This window comes from Schistocerca gregaria, chromosome 5, assembly GCF_023897955.1.
Source record: "Schistocerca gregaria isolate iqSchGreg1 chromosome 5, iqSchGreg1.2, whole genome shotgun sequence".
Classification (NCBI taxonomy): domain Eukaryota; kingdom Metazoa; phylum Arthropoda; class Insecta; order Orthoptera; family Acrididae; genus Schistocerca; species Schistocerca gregaria.
Window position 1 is genome coordinate 461,904,252 of NC_064924.1, and position 13,482 is coordinate 461,917,733.

A 13,482-nucleotide genomic window follows, 5' to 3' on the forward strand; every position below is an offset into this window, starting at 1 on the left:
TATTTAAAGCTTACAAAATTATGTATTTTATTGATTTTTTTTAAAACATTAAAATCACCTAAAACTTACACCACATTATTTAGTTTCATACAAGCTTTAAAAGTATTTGCTACATGATGATAATCATAATAATGCAGAATTTTCCCAAATCAGGCTTTTGTTAATTTTTGGAAATTTCAAAATCAGATTTATTTATTGAAAAAAAGGTATGTTAGTTGTATATTATTTGTTCATGTGTGTGACAAATATCATATTGATATTCCCATGGTAACATCCACCATGTGATCAAAAGTATCCAGACACCTGTCTGAAAATGGCTCACAAGTTCGTGGTGCCATCCATCGGTAATGCTGGAATTCAATATGGTGTTGGTCCACCCTTAGCATTGATGACAGCTTTCACGCTCGCAGACATACATTCAATCAGGTGCTGGAAGGTTTCTTGGGGAATGGCAGCTCTTTATTCATGGAGTGCTGCACTGAGTAGAGGTTTCAATGTCAGTTGGTGAACCTGGCACAAAGTTGGCATTCCTAAACATCCCAAAGGTGTTCTGTAGCATTTAGATCAGGGCTCTGTGCAGGTCAGCCCATCACAGGGATGTTATTGTTGTGTAACCAATCTGCCACAGGCTGTGCATTACGAACAGGTGTTCGATCATGTTGAAGATGCAGTCATCATCCCCAAATTGTTCTTCAACAGTGGGAAGCAAGAAGGTGCTTAAAACACCAATGTAAGCCTGTGCTGTGATAGTACTATGCTAAACAACAAGGAGTGCAAGCCTCCTCCATGAAAAGTATGACAACATCATAACACCACCGCATACGAATTTTACTGTTGGCACTACACACGCTGGCAGATGACACTCACCAGACATTCGCTATACCCAAACCCTGCCATTGAGTTGCCTTATTTTGTACCATGATTTGTCACTCCACATGTTTTTCCACTGTTCAATTGTCCAATGTTTATGCTCCTTACACCAAGCGAGGTGGTGGTTTTGCATTTTCGGCACTCAACCAAGAAATCCAAGTTTATTCACCTCCCAGCTAACTGTCACAGTAATTGCAGTGTATCCTGATGCAGTTTGGAATTCTTGTGTGATGGTCTGGATAGATGTCTGCTTAATACACATTACGACCCTCCTCAACTGTCGGCGGTCTCTGTCAGTCAACAGAAGACTTTGGCCCATCCGCTTTTGTGCTGTACGTGTCCCTTCACGTTTCCACTTCACTATCACATCATAACCAGTGGACCTAAGGATGTCCAGGAGTGTGGAAATCTCTTGTATAGACGTAGTACACAAGTGACACGCAATCATCTTATCACTTTTCGAAATCCATGAGTTCTGCGGAGTTCCCATTCTGCACTCTCAACAATGTTTAATGACTACTGAGGACACTGAAATGGAGTACCTGGCAGTAGGTGGCAGCACAACGTGCCTAATATGGAAAACATGTTTTTGGGGTGTCCAGATACTTTTGATCACATAGCGTATATATTCACATAAATTTCATTTTACTGCTAAACGCAGAAACTGGCACGTAGTCTGTTGGATTTCCTTCCAAGTTCTCATGCAAACCTTAAAGATCGAAACACATAGAAGGCTGTCAAATCATTTATTTTTATATAGTGATAATTGGTTTTTTTACATCATTATAATTAAACACTCATATTGAAATTCAGATTTGGCTTTTTCACATTAAAAATGAAAATATTTTTTCACTATTACAACACATGCTCAAAAAAGACTGTGAATAATTCACTTAATTATACTTCAATTTTAAAAATACATTTCTGTTAATCAGTATTATTTTTAATTAAACAGTGGGGTAGCTGTTATATGTAACAGTGTGTTATTTGAATGCCTTCCAGTGATAAACTTTTCACTCATCTGCAACATGAGATGGTCATCCAGGAACAATATTTTTAAAGCTGAATTATGTATCGCTGTTTTCTTTCAAATAAGACAACCTTAGTTCTCCTGAGCAGTAATGATAAATTACTGATGTAACAACCTGTTTTTTGCAATATAATCTGGGAGACTTTTTGCAGTTCTTTATTTAATAGGTTTGTTCTTCTATTGACAGTTGTGGGATTTAATTTACAAAGTGTGTTTTTTACAGTCAAATTATCTGGTCATCTTTGTTAGGAAAAGGACAGTGCTGATCTGCAAGGATATGTAAATAAAAGGTTTACTTCTCCTCTTTCATCTCATGATGAAGTGATCTACTGTGTGTTGTCATAGGCACAAGCAACAAGCCCTGTAATCTGTTCAAAAGCGTGACACTGCACCTGGATGTATTTGAATTTTATAGCATCAAAATCCTTAAAATCAGAAACAATTTTTGCTTAACCTTTGGCTTTTATCATAGGAATAAATGCATAATCCTTCTCTCTGTGACTGCTGTGGCTTTATAAAATCTTTTTGCCAGTCTCCTTTTTTGTATTGCAGGCACATCATTTGTCACATAGAAAAAGTGACTGATAACATACATGCTTTACCTCATTCAAACATTTCAGCGAAAGGTAATATTGAGTCATGCTATGCTTTCACATCTGATTAATACATGTGTGAAGAAAACCACCTAATTAGGTGCATTTATTAAGCCACTTGTTTAACTGTATATGAACATCTTCATGCGACAAAATGGCAAAAATGTGGCAGTGGCACAATTTAAGGTTCTTAATTGTCTAATAAAAAGTAGAATCTACATGTTAGAATATGACAAGCACAGTTACTGTCAATGGAAATGAATGTTTTTGTACATATTGGTAATACATATATTTTCTGTTGTTCTGTAAATATGAACAGTTACATAAATCAATTTATGTGAAGTGAAAAATGTTTACTATCCATTAGATTATTTGTGTTAATTGTTATTAAGCATGGTTTAGTAAAATTTTAAAATGATGAACCTAAGAGTGGTCAATTAATACTCACTAATTTCCTTGTAATTGTAGTTTTATGAACCAGCTGTAAACCTTGTGCAGCTGAGGTACAGCTGGCAATTGTAGTGAAATAGAATTTCAGTTTGTTCCCTTTGGAACACTATCATGGAATTTGTCATACATATTAACAAATAAACACAGTTTTAATAGGCCAGGAAGTTTCATATCAGCGCACACTCCGCTGTAGAGTGAAAATTTCATTCTATATTAACAAATAGTGTATGACTAATGTACTGTTTTTTAAATAAAAAAATTCAATTTTGAAATTTTCAAAGTTACAAAAAAGCTTTTGGTTTGGGAAAATTTAGCATTAAAATGGAATTGGCCAAGTAGCACATATTTTTAAAGCATATAATAAAGTGAACAAAATTATATAAATGTCAAATCTGTATGTCAAATAGTTCTTGAGATATAGCCATTTTTATGCTTAAAAATGTGCTAAAAATCGGACAGTTTCAGAAAATTTAAAAATAAATATGGTACATCAAAAATGAAATTGCCCAACAAAATCATTAATTCTGAATTTTATCTTATTCTAATAGGTAGAATAAAATGAAATAACTGTAAAATTCTGAGTCATAAAGGTTCCAATTTTATTTTTTTATTGGCAGATTTCACATGTATTGACCAGTGTAACTTGTGTCATTATTTTGGGAAATCACCTTCTGTTATTTGACACATTGGCATAACAGGTCAAGGAAACTAGGTTCTGATCTGCTCGAGATTTAAATGCCATTCTCGATACTTCCTTGCATCTAGAAAGATTATTAGTTTTGCTGTGATCGGCCTTGTGATCTTCCTCTTGTGTGTTTTTTGATTGATTTTATATGATTTATTGGGGTCTGTGACACAAAGTGAGCCAAAGCTTACTTGTCCATAAAATGATTCTGTATGTAATTCAGGCAAAGCTGGTGAGAAAATATAAAAACAAAAATGAGTCTCTAAACTGCTGCAGAGAACATTGGACAGAATAAAAGGAATGAGCCACCAGGAAACTTTTCAACTTGGGGGACTCATATCTGCTGTAAGCCTCTTAAGGAAACTTGCTAAGTGCTATACACCTTTATTTAAGTGCAATGGCTTGCAAACAGATTGTGAAGTAACTCTGCAAATTGTTTGGAATGTTCTTTTCTAGAATAAGAAAATTCATCATGAATCTGCAGAATTGCTCCAAAATGTGATATTGTAGGATATAGAAAAATGAATGTGTGCTAAATAAACCAGAAAACAAGAAAGCACGCAGCACCTTTGAAAATTGTTGCCTCCCAGCCTAAATAATATAATGCATATGCATTTGTGTTCAATCAACAGATTTTATAAGTGCTGCAGGCAAAGTATGCAGCATTTTTTCTCATGTATGGCAGCATTAACATCATAATAATTGGAATTGTTTGAGATTTTTATTTTTGCTCTTGGTCATATTTGAGGAATGTTAAGTAATTTAGGAAATTGTGTCTTATATGGTCAGACAGCGATTTGACCACACTTCTCCTGTACTTGACTTCAGCACCTTAACATCTCCAATAAATCTCTTTCTTAGTGATACTCACATTTTTAGGATTATTAGTTAGTTACGGGCAACATAAGATTGCGGTACCACCTGTCAGCTTTGACCCATAATCTCAAGATGGTGAATGCCCCTATTTCAGGCATATACCAGGTGGTTGTAATTAAAGTGCAGCTACTCACTGAGATCCAGAATGCGCTGTAATTGTTGTATGACAGTGAAACTTGGTAGATGTGCTAATGCATTAATGCAGAGCCGATTTATACTGGCCACAAGGTGCAAATACGGATCTGTATAGCATCTCGTTGATGTCTCTGATGCTCATATTGAACAAAATTATGTTAGTGGCGATTGAAAATAAAATGAACATTATGTATTTCCAACCTTTTTGACCTTTTCTGCCCATATTCTGTACCTAACCGATTCCACGTGGAAATATTTCTATACGTCTACCTTTCAGTATCAGTGCCAGCCTTGCACCTGGTGGTTAAAATTGTTGTTGTGGGTCTTCAGTCCTGAGACTGGTTTGATGCACCTCTCCCTGCTACTCTATCCTGTGCAAGCTTCTTCATCTCCCAGTACCTACTGCAACCTACATCCTTCTGAATCTGCTTAGTATATTCATCTCTTGGTATCCCTCTATGATTTTTACCCTCCACGCTGCCCTCTAATGTTAAATTGGTGATCCCTTGATGCCTCAGAACATGTCCTACCAACCGATCCCTTCTTCTGGTCAAGTTGTGCCACAAACATCTCTTCTCCCCCAATCCTATTCAATACTTCCTCATTAGTTATGTGATCTACCCATCTAATCTTCAGCATTCTTCTGTAGCACCACATTTCAAAAGCTCCTATTCTCTTCTTGTCCACACTATTTATCGTCCATGTTTCACTTCCATACATGGCTACACTCCATGCAAATACTTTCAGAAATGACTTCCTGACACTTAAATCTATACTCGATGTTAACAAATTTCTCTTCTTCAGAAACGCTTTCCTTGCCACTCTCCGTCTACATTTTATATCCTCTCTACTTCGACCATCATCAGTTATTTTGCTCCCCAAATAGCAAAACTCTTAGGTGTCTCATTTCCTAATCTAATGCCCTCAGCATCATCAGACTTAATTCGACTACATTCCATTATCCTCATTTTGCTTTTGTTAATGTTCATCTTATATACTCCTTTCAAGACACTGTCCATTCCATTCAACTGCTCTTCCAAGTCCCTTGCTGTCTCTGACAGAATGACAATGTCATCGGCGAACCTCAAAGTTTTTATTTCTTCTCCATGGATTTTAATACCTCCTCCGAATTTTTCTTTTGTTTCCTTTACTGCTTGCTCAATAAACACATTGAATAACATCGGGGAGAGGCTACAACCCTGTCTTACTCCCCAACCACTGCTTCCCTTTCATACCCCTCGACTCTTACAACTGTCATCTGCTTTCTGTACAAATTGTAAATAGCCTTTTGCTCCCTGTATTTTACTCCTGTGTCCTTTAGAATTTGAAAGAGAGTATTCCAGTCAACATTGTTAAAAGCTTTCTCTAAGTCTACAAATGCTAGAAACGTAGGTTTGCCTTTCCTTAATCTTTCTTCTAAGATAAGTCGTAAGGTCAGTATTGCCTCACGTGTTCCAGTGTTTCTACGGAATCCAAACTCTTCCCCGAGGTCGGCTTGTACTAGTTTTTCCATTCGTCTGTAAAGAAGTCGCGTAAGTATTTTGCAGCTGTGACATATTAAACTGATAGTTCGGTAATTTTCACATCTGTCAACACCTGCTTTGTTTGGGATTGGAATTATTATATTCTTCTTGAAGTCTGAAGGTATTTCGCCTGTTTCATACATCTTGCTCACCAGATGGTAGAGTTTTGTCAGGACTGGCTCTCCCAAGGCCGTCAGTAGTTCAAATGGAATGTTGTCTACTCCGTGGGCCTTGTTTCGACCCAGGTCTTTCATTGCTCTGTCAAACTCTTCATGCAATATCATATATCTCCCAGTTCATCTTCATCTACATCCTCTTCCATTTCCATAATATTGCCCTTGTACAGACCCTCTATATACTCCTTCCACCTTTCTGCTTTCCCTTCTTTGCTTAGAACTGGGTTTCCATCTGAGCTCTTGATGTTCATACAAGTGGTTCTCTTATCTCCAAAGGTCTCTCTATTTTTCCTATAGGCAGTATCTACCTTACCCCTAGTGAGATAAGCCTCTACATCCTTACATTTGTCCTCTAGCCATCCTTGCTTAGCCATTTTGCCCTTCCTGTCAATCTCATTTTTGAGACGTCTGTATTCCTTTTTGCCTGCTTCATTTACTGCATTTTTATATTTTCTCCTTTCATCAATTAAATTCAATATTTCTTCTGTTACCCAAGGATTTCTAACAGCCCTCGTCTTTTTACCTACTTGATCCTCTGCTGCCTTCACTACTTCATCCCTCAAAGCTACCCATTCTTCTTCTACTGTATTTCTTTCCCCCATTCCTGTCAATTGTTCCCTTATGCTCTCCCTGAAACTCTGTACAACCTCTGGTTTGGTCGGTTTATCCAGGTCCCATCTCCTTAAATTGCCACCTTTTTGCAGTTTCTTCAGTTTTAACCTACAGGTCATAACCAATAGATTGTGGTCAGAGTCCACATCTGCCCCTGGAAATGTCTTACAATTTAAAACCTGGTTCCTAAATCTCTGTCTTACCATTATATAATCTATCTGATACCTTTTAGTATCTCCAGGGTTCTTCCACGTATACAACCTTCTTTCATGATTCTTAAACCAAGTGTTAGCTATGATTAAGTTGTGCTCTGTGCAAAATTTTACCAGGCGGCTTCCTCTTTCATTTCTTAGCCCCAATCCATATTCACCTACTATGTTTCCTTCTCTCTCTTTTCCTACACTCGAATTCCAGTCACCCATGACTATTAAATTTTCGTCTCCCTTCACTATCTGAATAATTTCTTTTATTTCATCATACATTTCTTCAATTTCTTCGTCATCTGCAGAGCTAGTCGGCATATAAACTTGTACTACTGTAGTAGGTGTGGGCTTCGTATCTATCTAGGGCACAATAATGTGTTCACTATGCTGTTTGTAGTAGCTTACCCGCATTCCTATTTTCCTATTCATTATTAAACCTGCTCCTGCATTACCCCTATTTGATTTTGTGTTTATAACCCTGTAGTCACCTGACCAGAAGTCTTGTTCCTCCTGCCACCTAACTTCACTAATTCCCACTATATCTAACTTTAACCTATCCATTTCCATTTTTAAATTTTCTAACGTACCTGCCCGATTAAGGGATCCCTGCCCGATTAAGGGATCTGACATTCCAATTAGAGCTAATGAAAAGGAAAGTTTGCTACTCACCATGTAGTGGAGATGCTGATTCACAGATAGGCGCAAAAATAGGACTGTCACAAATACAGCTATCGGCCAGTAAGGCCTTTTTCAATCCCCACCTCCCTCACACACACACACACACACACACACACACACACACACACACACACACACATGACTAAAACTGAAACCACACTGTGAGTAGCAGCACCTGTGCATGATGCAGGTGGCGACCTGGTGGGGGTAAAGAGAAGGCTGGTGCAGGGAGGGCCATGGATAGTATAGTGAGGGTGGCTGACAGCGAAGTACTGAGCTTAGATGGTGGACAGGGGAGAGGGGGGGAGGAGGGGCAAAAGAGAGAAGTAAAAAGATCGGGTGTGTTGGTGGAATGATGGCTGTGTAGTGCTGGAATGAGAGTAGGGAAGGTTGTGGATGGGTGAGGACAGTGACTAATGAAGGTTGAGGCCAGGAGGGTTACGGGAATGTAGGATGTATTACAGTGAAGTTACCATCTGCGTAACTCAGAAAAGCTGGTGCTGGTGGGAGGGATCCATATGGTGCGGGCTCTGAAGCAGTAATTGAAGTAAAGGATATCATGTTTTGCAGAGTGTTCAGCAACAGAGTGATCCACTTGTTTCTTGGCCACAGTTTGTCAGTGGCCATTGATGTGGACAGAAGCTTATTGGCTGTCATTCCCACATAGAATGCAGCACAGTGCTTGCAGCTTAGCTTGTAGATCACATGACTGGTTTCACAGGTAGCCCTGCCTTTGATGGGACAGGTGATGTTTGTGACAGGATTGAAGTAGGTGGTGGTGGTGGTGGTGGGAGGATGTATGGGATAGGTCTATTACAGGGGTATGAGACATGAGATAAAGGGTTGGGGACGGGGGTTGTATAAGAATGGACGAGTATATTGTGTAGGTTCGGCAGACGGCGGAATACCTCTGTGGGAGGGGTGGGAAGAATAGTGGGCGGGACATTTCTCATTTCAGGGCATGATGAGAGGTGGTGGAAACCCTGGTGAAGAATGTAATTCAGTTGCTCCAGTCCTGGGTGGTACTGAGCTACTGGGGGAATCCTCGTCTGTGGCTGGACAGTGGGACATACGGAGGTGGTGGGTGACTGGATAGATAAGGCATGGGAGATTTGTTTTTGTACAAGGTTGGGATGATAATTGCAGTCTGTGAAGTCTTCATTGAGACCTTTGGTATATTTCAAGAGGGACTGCTCATCACTCAGGTGGCTAGGCTGTATGTAAGGGACTTCTTGGTATGGAGTGGGTGGCATCTGCCAAAATAGAGGTATTGTTGGTGGTTAGTAGGTTTGATATGGACAGAGGTACTGTTGTAGCCATCTTTGAGGTGGAAGCCAACATCTAGGAAGGTTGTTTGTTGGGTTGAGTAGGACCAGAGGAAGCAAATGGGGGAGAAGTTGTTGAGGATCTGGAGAAATGTGGATAGGGTATCCTCACCCTCAATCCAAATCACAAAGATGTCATCTGTGAATCTTAACCAGTTGACAGGTTTAGGATTCTGGGTTTTCAGGAAGAATTCCTCTAGATGGCCCATGAATATATTATCATAGGATGGTGGCATGCGGGTGCCCATTGCCATACCCCAGATTTGTTTGTAGGTAATGCCTTCATAGTATTAGTAATTGTGGGTGAGGATATAGTTGGTCATGGGCCACTAGGAAGGAGGTTATTGGTTTGGAGTCTGTTGGGCATTGGGAAAGTTAGTGCTCAACAGCGGTAAGGCCACGGGCATTAGGAAGGAAGGTATGATCAATATTGACAAGTAGTACACCATGTGGTAAAGGGACAGGAATGTGGAGATTGGTGGAAGAAATGGTTGGTATCTTTTATATGAGAGGGTAGGTTCCGAGTAATAGGTTGGTGTTGGTCTACAAGAGCAGAGATTCTCTCAGTGGGGGCACTGTTCCTAAAAACACGGTTCCTAAACACCTCACTTGATTCAGATTGGTTGATGACATTTTTGCGATCTGAATTGAGGGTGAGGACACCGTATCCACATTCCCCCAGATACATGTTGACTTTCACCTCAGAAATTGCTACATCAGTACCTCTGTCCATATCAAACCTACTAACCACCAGCAATACCTCTATTTTGACAGCTGCCAGCCGTTACATACCAAGAAGTGCCTTCCATACAGCCAAGCCACCAGTGGTCGTTACATCCCCAGTGACGAGCGGTCCCTCTCAAAATATACCTAGGGTCTCACTGAAGCCATCACAGACCGTAATTATCCTTCCAACCTTGTACAGAAACAAATCTCCCATGCCTTATCTTTCCAGTCTCCCACTGCCTTGCAAAGTCCCACCCTCCGGCCACAGAGGAGCATTCCCCTCGTTGCTCAGTACAACCCAGGACTGAAGCAACTGAATTACAGTCTCCGCCAGGGTTTTGATTTCCCCTCGTTGTTCTCTGAAATGAGAAATGTCCTGTCCACTATCGTTACCACTCCACCTGCAGTGGTATTCCACCATCCACCAAACCTAAACAAAATACTTGTCCATCTTTACACAACCTTCGCTTGCAATTCCTTACCTCTTGGCTCATACTCCTGTAATAGACCTAGATGCAAGACCTCTCCGATACATCCCCCCCCCCCCCCCCCACCACCACTACCTACTCCAGTCCAGTCATGAAAATCGCCCCTATCCCATCAAAGGCAGAGCTACCTGTGAAACCAGTCATATGATCTATAAGCTAAGCTGCAGCCACTATGCTGCCTTCTGTGTGGGCATGACTACTAACAAGCTGTCTGTCTGCATGAATAGCCACCGACAAACTGTGACCAAGGAATAAGTGTGGACTACCTTGTTGCTGAACACACTGCCAAACATGACATCCTTCATTTCAATGACTGATTCACACCCTGTGGCATATGGATCCTTCCCGCCAAAACCAGCTTTTCTGAATTGCGCAGCTGGTAACTTTCACTGCAATGCATCGTACATTTCCATAACCCTTCTGGCCTCAACCTTTGTGAGTCACTGTCCTCACTCATCCAGCCCCTTCCCTGTTCTCATTCCACCACTACACATCTATCATTCCACCATTACACTCAGTTTTTACACTTCCCTCCTTTTTCACTACTCCCCACCTCTCCCCTGCCATCCATCTAACCCTAGTACTTCGCTGTCCGCCACCCCCACCATGCCATCCCTCCCCCTGCCCACCCCACCCCAGCCTTGTCGTTACCCCCACCCGGTCGCCACTCCTATCATGCACTAGTGCTGCTGCTCACAGTGTGATTTCGGTTGCCTGGGACTGCAGACGTGTGTGTGTGTGTGTGTGTGTGTGTGTGTGTGTGTGGTCTATTGCTGATGAAGACCTTTATGGCCGAAAGCTTTATTTGTGACAGTCTTTTCGTTGTGCCTATCTGCGACTCAGCACTTCCTCTATGTGGTGAGTAGCAACTTGCCTTTACATAATATTGTTAAATTCCAGCCTGGATTTCCATTGTTTGATTTGTATTAAAAAATTGTATGAATGATAGTGATGCATTCTTGTATATTAAATTTATATTTTTGTCTTGTCAGCTTTTCTGCCTGGATAAAGATGGGATATAAATCATTTTGACAAAAAGTAACCATTTGTCACTGAATCACCCAATAAAGGTACACTGTAACCAGCAATAATTAATGCATCATGGAAAAAAATGAACAAAGAGCACACTGAACGTCGGTATGGAGTGCCACAAATGAATATCAGAATTGTAAAGATGGCTGCGATTGAACAACTGTATAAATTTGAAGAGTTGAAAAAATTAGCCAACCAGTTGCAAGTGGTTGGCTATTTTTTTTTTTTTTTCCCCAACCTGTACAAATGATTATGCATGTTACACTGTGAATAGCTGAATATCTTCACAAATTTGCTATTAAAAATATGAGTCCCATCTTAAACATCTGAATCTCTTTCTCATTAATAGATAATGGAGACTTCTGCACAGAAGATTCATCATCGAAATCTGGAATATTGGAGTTGCTACACCCACTACAATCGCAGTATCCACACAAAACAGAATACTGTAAATTAACACTACAACAATGACAATTTTGTTCACGTACAGTTTCTCACTGGAAAGATATTAACTTTAAGATGAATTTGGCAGTCTTTCTTCAGTTAAAACTGGCTGCAGAAAACCATTTTTGGAGACACATCCTCACGTAGTGGGTAGCAAATCTTCATTGCTGTGTACCTGAAGTAAAACCATTTTGAATGCTTGCTTGCTGCTGCAGATATTTGGGGAAATTGAGCAAGATTCATGTGAGAGGTGATAGGACTTGTTTTCACTGCTTTTAGGAAATTTTGATATCGAAGCACCGTACAATGCCAGTAGAAAATGCTTGTCTGCTTCTGTTACTTCTTGAGCATTTGCATTGGGATTATTGAATACTGAAGTAATTTCTCATAGATTAGGCTGTGTGTAGAGAAGTCAGAATGATATTTTTCTTCCCTTGGCCAAACAAAGATGATGTCATGTCACACCCCGATATAGAATGTAGAAATAGCAATACTCGATATAAGTCTCCAGATGTGTTTGAAAGAGAGGTAATATGTTAAGTCCATTAAGGGCATTTTCCGATGGATGAATTTTGAAAATAAATGGGCACATTACCAGCAGCAAGTCTAATTAGGATGAGTGAATCGACATCTGTGCCAACCAGCACAGTTGCCTTCTCTCCTGCCATCTCCAGTGCTGTTGGAACAATCAGTTTATTAGCATCAGCCTGCTCTTGCTGTGTCAAAATAGCACCAAACTCCCGGTGATTTGGTAAACCAACAGTAAATAAAGTTTTTCTTGGCCCACCATGCACATAAGTGTAATAGTATGGCAAAGCATTGACTTTTTGTGTGATGTCTGTGCTCTTCACTTTTTGTAGTGGGCATGGAATAACCATTGAAGATGGAAACGCAGTTATTTCAAAAGTATTTTCACAAAATGACAGTACAGTGCGTATAATTCTTTGTAAGTCAGACACAGTGGCCAAACAACTCTGTAACCATCAACTATCTACAACACAGGCACAATCTTGAGGAGGAGAGGATTACTTGTCGCTTTGGTTACAATTATCTAATATATCATACAGTACGGATTTTGGTGTTTTTTCTCATGTAATAATCATCAAACAAAAATAAGGGTTGAGTTGTTAGTTAATGGTTTAAACATATATGGAAGTCTTCATTGGTTTACGCAATCATCACAACTTACTCTGAAGAATAACTTCTTGTAGCAGCTGTTGTGGTATCTGGCTTCAGCAGCAACTAAATCAGTAACACTTTCCACTTGAATTGTCACATTTTGACCCCTAGCATCATCATAAGATTTAGTGGCACCCAAAGTAGACTATTTGCTCTTTATAGCTTACACTTTGTAATCATTTCGGTAGTCGAGAGGCAAATTTATATCATTATTCCTCTCCACAGAAGAGGCAGTGCTGTTTGAAGTCAAAGGTAGAGACAATGGATCTCAGTTTTGGAATTTTTGAAGGAGAGTGTTGAACGAAAGTCACAATATTCCTCAGACGCATGTAGTTTCTATGCTAGTTCACATGTACCCGGACAGCTGCAACACTCTCCAGTTTTTTTAGTAATCCAGCTATACACTGTAGACCGCTTTCCACTAGAGTTTTGATATCATGAGCAGCAGTTATTGTTT

General features: G+C 39.9%; 1 protein-coding gene across 3 annotated transcripts in view; it reads left to right on the forward strand.

Annotated features, from left to right (window-relative positions):
• LOC126273197 (protein mono-ADP-ribosyltransferase PARP16) overlaps nt 1–13,482 on the forward strand; it is a 48,084-nt gene that overhangs the window by 2,172 nt on the left and 32,430 nt on the right. The gene's annotated exons all lie outside the window — the stretch shown is intronic.